This window comes from Epinephelus moara, chromosome 7 (genome assembly GCF_006386435.1).
Source record: "Epinephelus moara isolate mb chromosome 7, YSFRI_EMoa_1.0, whole genome shotgun sequence".
Classification (NCBI taxonomy): Eukaryota; Metazoa; Chordata; class Actinopteri; order Perciformes; family Serranidae; genus Epinephelus; species Epinephelus moara.
Window position 1 is genome coordinate 6,064,817 of NC_065512.1, and position 12,097 is coordinate 6,076,913.

A 12,097-nucleotide genomic window follows, 5' to 3' on the forward strand; every position below is an offset into this window, starting at 1 on the left:
AAGGTCTTGTCAAATTTGTTGAAACTTTTAAAGAAAATCTTGAATAGTTTCTCTTGATTTGCTTTGTCTTGTATGTATGTACACAAATTCTGTTCTATTTATTTTGTTGTGCATTGGCTGCCGCCTGTCCTGATTTGTTAATGTTATTTTTTTTGTCTGCCCCTTATACCCCGGGGAGGGGTCAAAAGGAATAAATGAAAATGAAATGAAATGAAATAAATGAAATGAAATGAAAAGAGGTGAGCTGGGATCCCCGATAGGAGCGGGGGCAAAGTTTTCCCGTCTTGTTGTTTCATTCATCCCCCAAACAAACACATGCGCGAGCCAGGTAAGCGTCTTTACGACAATACGCACTAAAGCTCATGGGAAATCATGCGCGAGCCAGGTAAGCGTCTTTACGACAATACGCACTAAAGCTCATGGGAAATGTAGGCTTCATTCCGGCAAAACACTACCGCTTTTGTCCACAGGGGCGCCAAAGGCAAAACACTACCGCTTTTGTCCACAGGGGCGCCAAAATCAACTCAAAATGAAAGTTCCTTGTAGGGGCTTTAATTTTTGAAAAATGGTTTCAAGTTTCAATTAATGTAAACAAAAATGTTTATTCAATCAAAAACCTTCTATTTTCACTCCTTTAAGTGAGCTTCTTACTCATATGAATAATTGTGTAATGCAATGAAACCACATTATTTTCTGAGATGGTAATTGTACGGTGAAAATCTGTCACCACTGCGACCCAACTGGACAGATGCCTTTTTCCAAACAGGCTATTTTTTAGGTGATATTTATTTCAAACATGTAAAAAAAAAAAAAAAAAGACATGAACATACAAAAAAGCAGACAGACGGAAAGAAATATTTATATACAATGACAAATAATGAAAAGCATAATTTAGCCACACGATGGTGCAGTGGTTAGCATTGTCGCCTCAGAGCCCTTCTGTGTGGAGTTTGCATGTTCTCCCCGTGTCAGCGTGGGTTTCCTCCAGGTGCTCCAGCTTCCTCCCACAGTCCAAAGACATGCAGGTTAACTGGTGACTCTAAATTGTCCGTAGGTGTGAATGTGAGTGTGAATGGTTGTCTGTCTCTATGTGTCAGCCCTGTGATAGTCTGGTGACCTGTCCAGGGTGAACCCTGCCTCTCACCCAATGTCAGCTGGGATAGGCTCCGCCCCCTGTGACCCCCAACAGGAGAAGCGGTTACAGAAAATGAATAAATGAAGTTTGATTTACACATTCAAAAAGGAGGAAGTATAAACGTATTTAACCCCACCCCTTCTCCATAAGTCATCCAGTGAAATGAAACAGCTTCCTCATAACTTTATTTGTATAGAACAGTTCATACAACAAGTGCAACTCAAAGTGCTTTACGTAATTAAATGTGAAAATACACATAAAGACAGTATAAGAGAGTAAATAAGAATCAAATACATATTCTTACACAGACACATACACACACATAAAAAACACATACTAGGTTTAATAATTAAATAAAAGCTACAAAACACAGTCTAAAAAGAAAGTTTTTAAGATTTCATTTGAAGCTGTCGTATGAATCAGTCATAAATCACCAATTATCTTTGCCTTACAAAAAAAATAGATATTAATATTACATATAGATCTTAATGATGGACTCCTTAAAGTGAATAAATATGATATTTAATGTTATTATATGTGCCGGTCATGTTCAGCAGCTCCCACAGTTACGTCTGGATTTTTCATTAGAAAACCAGATTTATTTTTATCCTTTAAATTTACTATATTAACAGAAACAGTTTAAATGAATACTTTTACTGTCCTTGACCTATTTGCAGCATATTAAAGTGTGTAGTCTACATCACACAAAAAATGTTTTTATTGTGTGTACCCAAGGTGCGTTGGCAAGTGAGCATTTTTGTCTGCAGCTCCTTATATGTGGAATCTTCAGAAGGACTTACTTTAAAGTTGCACTCAGTGGTTCTTTGCAGCCATTTTAAAGCTCTGCTGCAGGATCTTTGTACACAGTCTTCTATATGCCAGTGTCACAGTGTATCGTAGCTGGTCTTTGTCATCATGTGTAGGTTCGGGTTTTTTTTGTGTTTTTCTGGTTGACTTCTAGAATATATTAACAAGATTTTTTTCTTTGCTTTGTAGTGTTCTTACTTTGTGTTTTATGTCGCTCATTTTAGAGCTGTACATTTTTATTCTGTATTTTTGTTCTGCCTTGTCGGTCTGTAACTTTATGTTGCTGCCTGTCTCGGCACGGACGCTGTTGAAAAAGAGATGTTTAATCTCAGGAAGTTTTTCTGGTAAAATTTTATTTATTTCATTTAATTATTTAAAGACAAGTGTTTTTTTTAGTGATTTACGAGTGAAAGATAAGAAAATAAAAGTTTTTTAAAAAATATATAGAATAAAATAAGACAAATAAAAGCTCAGGTAGTTTTATTAATAAAGTCGGTGTAAAATAATATTTCCACTGTCAGACAGTGTCCAGCAGGGGGGGCTGCAGCCACCACAGCCCTCCTGTCCTGCGCCTCTGTCACACAGCTGATCTCATGTCTGTCACTGTTGTTATAAAATATAAAATGTCCTGATCAATACACAATATATTGATTTTTAATAATCAGTAATAACCAGACTGTGAGTCTGTATGTGACCGTGTTTGTTTATCTTTTGTGTTTGTAATAAATCTACCAATAAATCATTGTTTTTATTTTTTAATTATGATTATTAACCCGGTGTTGCCCCTCTGTGTCCCGGCTGTCTCAGGCTCCACCGGCGGGTCGGTACCGGCTGACAGACACCAGACCCGGACCGTCGTGCACGGCGCTCTGCCTCTCGGAGACGCGCCCCCGGGTTGGTTCCGTCCTACCGGAGGCAGCGGCGGCAGCAGCTCGGTGTCTGCTCGCTCAGATGCACCAGAGCGCGTGAGAGGAGTCAGACAGACACACGGACCGTCTCCAGCTCCACCTGCACCGGGATTTATTCTCCTCACACACACCGGAGCTCCGAACGGATCCTGAACCGGTAAGAAGAACTCTGCTCTCTGTCTCCGCTGTGTGTGTGTGTGTGTGTGTGTGTGTGTGTGTGTGTGTGTGTGTGTGTGTGTGTGTGTGTGTGTGTGTGTGTGTGTGTTTGTGTTTCTCCCGGTGATGGCACGCTGNGTGTGTGTGTTGTGTGTGTGTTTGTGTTTCTCCCGGTGATGGCACGCTGCTGTCAGCCCGCTGCTGCTGCTGCTCGGTGTAAACCTCAGTCCATCACACACACACACACACACACACACACACACTCGGAACAAACCGGGACATTAAATCGGTGTGAATGATCTTTGTTGTGTGCACGAGCCTCGGTGATGTCAGCGTGTCTGCGCTCTGGTGAACGGACGGTTTGTTCGGTAACAAAGACTCTGCGTGGATCCTCCTTTTGTTCAACAGTTTCTCCTCTCAAAGTGTCACACACTGATCCGGGGTCAGATTCACCCCGAGGTGTCTGTAGGGACAGGGAGGAAGAGGAGGAGGAAGAGGAGAGGATGAGGAGTGAAAGTGTGAAAACACACACACGTTTCTGTTTGTAGAAAAAGTGTGATGAGAACAAACACTTCACACCTAAGAGGCTGCATGTTGCTGCTCTACCTGATGATGATGATGATGATGTTTGTTTGGATGGAGATCAGCTGTGATGAAGGAGAGGATGTCCTTGGTGTGAAGTCACCTTGACGACCCCTCAGCATCACAGAGCTGCTCTGCTCCTCCTTCACCTGCTGCAACATCACAGCTCCTCTCTACATAACTACAGTATTACATCTAATAAACCTGCTGACACACGAACACAGTCTGTGCTGCAGTAAATGTATGTGTGTGTTTTTGAAGTTTAGACACTGAAATAAATCAAAATACTTCAGTTTAATTCAGTGCAGCTGTATTTATTCTGACACAGCAGCTCAACACTTCAACACTGTGTTAATAACAACTCTAAAAACAGCTGAATAAAACCAGGGCTGCATGATGTGCAGGCTGATGTTGAGATATACGTCTCAGTTTTAGTTGGAATGATCATTTTTGCATTTTACTTTTACTGACATGAATATAAAAATGATGCTGATGTGATTTTTGCTGCCATCTGTGTCAAACATGACGTTCCTCTCACGTCTGGAATATGATCTTAGGCCGCAGCATCACTCAGTACGTTTACATGACATCAGAGAAAATGGATTTATTGTGTCAGACTAACTCACCCAGATAACACGACTGGGACCTGAATCCCTCCTGCATGTATACAGTCGATCAGACACAAACTGGCCGAGGCGTTCTGAGCATGCTCCACAGTTTCCACCCTGACTTTGACCCAGAAGAAGAAGCTGGTAACAACATGGAGAAATCTACATCCAGAGCTGTGACTTTTTGCACGGATGAAATACATAGAGCTGTAAAGTTGTCCAGCATGGTACCAGTTAGCAGCTAGCTAACCGTAGCTAACTTGTTTGTCCATTGTTTGGTCTGTGACGTAATAAAAAGGTCCAATATGCTGAAGGGGGCATATCTCCACCTATCGTAGAGGAGTCAGACATACTTTGGTCAATAATGGATTCCCTTCCCGTTCTTGTATACTGGCAGGACAGTAGTCCAGTTAAATGGCCTAGTCGAGCTGGAACTGTAGCCCCAGTTAACTGTGCGCCACGATCAGGGGTGTAACTGTAGACAGTGCGGGCAGCGCACCTGTGTTTAAAAACACTAAACAAAACCTCACATTAAATTAAAAATGGTGCCATTTGCTTTAAGCTGCATGCCCTCGAAATGCAAATACACTTCCTCATGATTTTTCTTTTCTTTTTTCTTTTAATACTTTATTGCAATGTTTCTTTCATCTTCTTCATAAACAATATTTCCAATTTCATTGCATTTTTATACACTTTTTTCAGTCATATACCTCCATACATTATTTATATTCAAAGAAAGGTTGAGGGGCGGCACACACACACACACACACACACACACAGAGAAACCAAACAAACAACAAACAAAAACTAAGAACAAATTAAATGGGGGGGGGGGGCACTGCTCATTTCATGTCTTTAATTTGGTTAAAAATTTCCGTTGTTTTGGTAAACCTGTATCTTTACAAAATAACTTGCTCCATTTGTATATGTGATCCCTATTTGTAAAAGTTAATCTTTCCATATCCAAAATTTGTTCTGTTGCTAATACCCATGCTTTTAATTAAACAAGTTTGCATGTTTTTGTCACCTGTTTCATGGCCGATACTCATTATGTTGAAAAAATAAATATCTTTTGATTTTATCTTTGCTCCTAAATGGAGACCTAACCAATTTTCAATTTTCAAAAATTCTTTTAAATCAAATATATACTTAAGAGTTTTTTGGACTTCTTCCCAATATGTTGTCAATACTGGGCATGTAAAGAAGGAGTGTATATAATTTACCTCCTGTTCCCCACATTGTTTTCCTGTCTTGAGTAAAACAGCAACCTATAACAAAATGAAATGCTTATTCTACATAAACTACAAAAACTCTGAATAAATATAGTTTTAATAGAAAAAAAAAATCATTCACTGTAAAAACTCAATTAAACGCCCAGTCCCTTTTACCAGCCCGGTGTGGCTACACATGTAGACAAATACACGCCTCTCTCAGTTAGAGGCCTGGTCTGGTTACCAAGCAGCACAAGTTCTTCAGATGTATAAAACCAGGCTGTTGGCTACCTTAATCATTTGTCCATTCCTCTTTCACCCTGTAAGTTATTCATATTGCTTCAGTCAGTAAAGGTCGTCACATCAAAAGAGTCAAAAGAGTTTTTCATAAAAGATCAATCCAAGTTGTTTTAACAAGATAAAGTGTTGTTGTGACGGTGTGCTGGGTGCCGTAACTCTCTCTGTCAGAGTTGGATCAAATGAATGACTCGTAACTGAAATATTATCTGAAGCCTAATTTTTATATAAGTATTTTTCATACTGGTTTAAATAAACAATTTGATTGTATTTCCTGATCTTTGCTGAGCAACAGTTTTGTGTGAAAGGAATTAAAGTCCTGTCCCAAATACAGGCCTATTGATTTCAGTGATTTAAAGGGATAGTGCACCCAAAAATGAAGATCCAAGGGGAGAGGGGGTAGCAACACAACTCCACCTAATGGAGGCTGACGGCGCCCCAGATTCAAACGTCCAAAAACACATAATTGAAACCACAAAATATCTCCATACTGCTCATCCGTAGTGATCCAAGTGTCCTGAAGCCCCGACATAAAAAGTTGTTTGGAAAAACGTCATTTGAACTCTGTTTTTAGCCTCACTGTAGCCTGTAGCTCTGACTGCCTCTCTGTGCTCCGCGCTCACGTGTGTGCAAGCTAATCGAAGTTTTACACTAAATGAATAATTTCTTATTTTCATTGATATCTTTGTCATGTACAGATATGTAATGATGATTGTTGGGTAACGTGTGTTGATGCTGCCTAATGTCAAGTCTCTATTTGATCATGTGACCAGACGATACGATGCTGGAGCTAGTTTAGGTGCAAAATCTGTCCAGACCGACAAGCTGAGCACATCTGAAGTCCAGCCAGCAGCCGTGACTCTCAGACAGAGGAGTGTCAGTAAGAAGGACAAGAGAGAAACCAACAGAAGGAAAAAGTATCAAAGCTTCCTACATTAGATTCTCCTGGCAAAACTAATGACTGGCGTGCACTTTGTCGTAACCACCTTACAGTATGCCACTGACCACGATGCTTCACTGATAATGACACAGTATGTTGCGACACATTTTACCGTCATCAAACAAGTGCTGTGAGCTGCTGCACTCGGCCATGTTGGGATAATATTTAGATTGTGCAGCCATAAACAGACATCAGGATGTTTTTGGCTGATGTGAGGCGTCCATGTTTATTTGGTTTTGAGGCTCTGATTTATTAGTGAGTGTCGGGTCGGATCAGTCGGAGCGTTCAGACAAATCTAAGTCGTGATTACAGCTTGGAATGTTCACATATTTACAAGTCGGAAACTCATCGTTAAGACAAAAGCTCCTAATTTCATCCACTGTTCAAAGTTAATTTGAATCTGTTGCAGCTGTGAGCAGCTCCTCTGTTTCTTTTGTGCAATGCATTGTGGGAGAGAAGCATGCATCAACAGCAGCTTGATACTTTAAACCTTCTCATGATTAGTTTGTTAAACCTACTACTACTAAAACTGTTACTACAGCAGTAGTGGTAGAAGTAGCAGTAGTATATATGTGTATATTATATGTCTTGCCTTGAAGTTGTTGCAGCACCACCACACAGTGTTTATGTGACAAATAAACATTTGAATCTGGAGCAGCTGCAGACAAAAACACACACTGTTTGAGACAATATGAAATATGACAGATATGCAGCCGTTCATTAAACAACACAATCAGAGTCAAGTCCAGAGCTGCTGTATGTTGAGCAGCTCAGACTCATAAACACGATGCTCTTAGTAACAGGTCACCTGGGTGACATCATCAGCACAACAGAGACGAGCAACATCAGGGAGACAAACGCTTCCTGTAATCTGATCACTGCTGAGCTTCAGACTGTTTAACAGTTGAACTGTAAGAGAAACCACTTCACTCTGTGCTAGAGTTCCTGCACATATTAATATATTTACTATAATAACATCCTGATGGAAACATGAGAGTAGTAGATAAGACTGACTGTATCAGGCTGGAAACACACACCTCTCCTCCTCCTCATCATCATCATCATAATCAACAAACAGTGTCTGTGTTGTCTGGAGCCAAACATCAGCTGTTCCATCATGACCTGACATGATGGTTTGACTGCTGCATATCAGCAGTGGAGTCACTGCAGCACAACCTGACACCACTGACTGCTGAGTCTGTGTGAGACCGGTCCAGTCTGACGGCCTCTCTGAGCCGCAGCTGAGGGATGACAGCGTCTACGCGACCCTCCACATGTCTCGCAGGCCTGTGGGCTGATGGGAGAACATGGCTGATGAGTGCTCACAGGAGAAGAGAGGGAACAAAAACAACAGGCTGCATCATTCAGCGCAGACACGCTGGATCCTTTACACTTCACAAAATCTGCTGTTGGCATTATGTTTCCTGCAGCTCATTACACCGTGTGGCAAAAAGCAGCCTGTTAGCAGCTGTAATGCGATTATCCATCCTCTTCATGTCTTGGTGCAGACGCTGCAGAGCCACCTCGCAGACGTTAATTGACCCCACGCTGCAGCGCTCAATGGGGACGACTGCCGCTAATTGCGGTGGTATTTTGAGATACGGTGGGAGCATTAGGCTGTGTTCCACCACGGGAGGAATTATCCACCAGGGATGGCTCCACACGCTTTTCTCTGTGTGTATATGCCAGTGGTTTTTATCACATCGTGGGGACCCAAACCTGACATCATCCTCACATTCTCAGGACCAAAAGGGAGCTCTCTGCAATGAAAGCTCTCTTTTTGGGGTTTAAGGACATCCTGTTCATACTGGACACAGAGTCAGATCTGAGTTAATGTTGCACTGCTGCAGCACAGTTACTGTCTGTAGAAGCACAAAGACGTTTCACACTTAACACAGTCATTAAAGATACTGAAATAGCACTGTGGATTTTGTCCTCCATCACTAAGGTCACTTGTTGAAAGCTTCTCTTTGCAGCCAGAGATGAACAGGAGGACTAAATACTCTACCAGTGGAGACATGTGCATGTCTGCATTGATTTACCACCCCATTGCAAAAATAAATGTTGGCATTTGTTGGTATGTGTTTTTACATTATTATGTAGTGGATATGTTATAAAAACATACAGTTTCACAACCCAAAAACTGCTGGACACACAGCTACGGCTTGCTAAAATCAAGCCAGGTTTGGTGGCACAAACGAGACAGTAAACGCCACAGTGTGTCGCTTTAAAACCACCCAGGTTAAGTGAAACAAATGCCACTGAAAAGGGTGCGATGTGTTGCAAAAAACACCCCGATTTGATGGCACAAACGCCGCTTTGAACACCATAATGGCTCGCTAAAAACACCCAGGTTTGGTGGCACAAACTACCCTGGAAATGTTGTCATGTGTCGCTGAAAAAACAGCCAGGCTCTGTGGCACAAACGCCACTGTAAACATAGCAATTGCTCACTGAAAAACACCCAGGCTGTGTGGCACAAATGTTAATGTAAACACAGCCATTGCGCACTAAAAAACATACAGGTTTGGTGGCACAAACTTCACTGGAAATGTTGTGATGTGTCGCTGAAATACATCCAGGCTCAGTGGCATTGCGATGTGTTGCAAAAAAACCTCAGGTTTGGTGGCACAAACGTAGCTGGAAACATCATGATGTGCCACTAAATGCAGATTTAAACTCTTTAAAGATGGATTAGTTCATCCACCTATAACCCATCAGCACAAACACCTGTGTGTATATCAAGCAGTGTAATTTTGTTGTGAACCTGTCCACGTCGGCTCATCTTACTGTCTGAATAATTCACCTTTAAATATCAGAAAAATACAGCACCATTCTGACTGTAGATCAAGTTTTTGTTGGTCAACGGATCAATCACGTTTACTGTGTCAAAATGGCAACATGCCAACAATGCACCTGACCACACCTCATGTTAACAACTATACGTCCTTGCGCTGAAAGATGGGTGCAAGTGCATTTGCTATTTATACAACGTGGGCGCTGGACGTGAAACTGACAATTGAGTCGATCTGAAACTACTGATGAGAGTTAAATGAGGACCCTCTGTGTGGCTCTGTGTTTAAGGTGAACTGTCCCTTTAAGGTGAGGCGTGTTCTGATGGTTAAGTTTAAGAATCAATCGAGAGGAGAGGCCTCTCAAAGATAGTGACTGTGTGTGTGTGTGTGTGTGTGTGTGTGTATGTATTGATCTGGAGCCCCAGTATTCAGCAGACTGACTGTTGGCTCTGGAGCCAGTTTCTCTCTCTGCAGCTGTTTTTCATTCTCGGTCACATAAACGACACTGTGAGGTTTACAGCCCGCTCACTGTGAACAGTCCTGCAGCGTCTGCTCTCAGAACACACATGTGCATGTGTTGTTTTTTTTTCACGGCTGTTTTACATTTCACTGTTTTTCTGTCACATTTTCTCTCCTGCGCGCTGCAGAGCACGTCTGACCTGATGCAAAGAGACAGATGTTGGTAAAGCTGCAGTTTCAGTATGAATGAAACCAGTGTGACCGTCAGGGTCCATCATTACAGGAAAATATCTCCTCTCAGTTAAAAGAGGAGGTTTAATGCTGCACTTACATAAAGTTTAGAGACTCACAGGAGACACATTGACACAAGACTAACACTCTGCAGACATGTGGAGCCACATAAGACAAACGGTGATAAGAACCACACTGTGGTTATCAATGTTTCGAACTGAGCAGCTCGTTTTACAGTTTAATAAGACTAAAGATTGTTGGGAGCTGAAGGAAGTTTACTTAGTGGTCACATATCGCAGCTTTGTCAGTGACGTTCACGTCTATATCGCTTTATTTATTTGATACAATTGTAAAACAGAACATCAGAACAATCACTGAATTTTATTTCTTTTGTGTTTCTTCTTATAAAACTATCAGGACACAATTCTTCTTATGTCACAACAGAGTGGTTCATACTTATCTCTGAAAAATCGATCATGTCAGTGCTGAAACTATTTATCAATAATCAATCAACAGAAATTTATTCTGCAACTACTCTGACAATTAATTGTTGAAGTCATTTTCAAACAAAAACTGCATAAGTTTGATGTTTCTAGGTTTTACGATACGATGCAATATGATGCAATATGATACGGGTTACGGCCGTGGCACGTGTCTTACGTCGATCACTACCACGTTATTTTAATATTTTGCATCACATGCAAAAGTGTTACTCCTCCTCACTTCAAGTCGCTGTCATTAACTTTTAACCTGCAAAGGCGGCAGTGCCGCAACATTGTAGGAATTCATGAAAGCCCTTGTGAACATTTCAATAGTTACACATTAAAACAATATTTATTTGCAATTACTCTATTGAACGATCCCGAAGCATGAGCAAACGGGCTGTGTCACTTCGGATCAAAGAGATGCGCCCTGTCACTGTCAGCGCAGGGCTGACAGGGCACCCTCCAGAGAGGAGAGGAGAGGAGAGGAGAGGAGATGGATTGTAGGTCTGTTTGTAAACGGGGCTTCTCTGACAGTCATGTATTTCCCCAAAAAACATTTCTTAATGCATGGTAGAGCGAAGTTTTTTTTTTTTTTCAAAATCGCCTTGATATTCAGCAAATCGCCTGGCAACCCTCCAATCTCCAATATACGGTTTGATCGCTGATCGTCCCAGGCCTACATGATACGGTACATGATACAATACGTTACATGATAGGATATGATACGTAACAATACATGATAGTATAGTATACCATACAATACATGATACGGTACATGATACAATACGTTACATGATAAGATATGATACGATACAATACATGATAGGATAGGATACGTAACAATACATGATAGGATACGATACAATACATGATAGGATACGATACGATACAATACATGATAGGAGACGATACGATACGATACAATACATGATAGGATATGATACGTAACAATACATGATACGGTACATGATACAATACGTTACATGATAGGATATGATACGATACAATACATGATAGGATAGGATACGTAACAATACATGATAGGATACGATACAATACATGATAGGATACAATACGTAACAATACATGATAGGATAGGATACGTAACAATACATGATACGATACGATACAATACATGATAGGATACGATACGTAACAATACATGATACGGTACATGATACAATACGTTACATGATAGGATACGATACGTAACAATACATGATAGGATACGATACGTAACAATACATGATACAGTACATGATACAATACGTTACATGATAGGATACGATACGTAACAATACATGATAGGATACGATACGTAACAATACATGATACGGTACATGATACAATACGGTACATGATACAATACGTTACATGATAGGATACGATACGTAACAATACACGATAGGATACGATACGTAACAATACATGATAGGATACGATACAATACATGATAGGATACAATACGTAACAATACATGATA

At 40.8% G+C, this 12,097-nt stretch overlaps 2 protein-coding genes across 3 annotated transcripts in view; both read left to right on the plus strand.

The window, feature by feature from the left end:
- The window catches only part of tgfbr2l (transforming growth factor beta receptor-like), a 397,772-nt gene that overhangs the window by 76,951 nt on the left and 308,724 nt on the right, over nucleotides 1-12,097 (plus strand). The gene's annotated exons all lie outside the window — the stretch shown is intronic.
- enox1 (ecto-NOX disulfide-thiol exchanger 1) overlaps nucleotides 2,597-12,097 on the plus strand; it is a 134,033-nt gene continuing 124,532 nt past the window's right edge. Inside the window, exons 1-2 of one of the 2 annotated variants that reach the window (XM_050048850.1) lie at nucleotides 2,597-2,628; nucleotides 2,750-3,007. The gene's annotated coding sequence lies outside the window, so the exon portion shown is untranslated. Of the gene's footprint in view, nucleotides 3,008-12,097 lie in introns of both variants that reach the window. The other variant, XM_050048851.1, reaches the window with a different exon arrangement.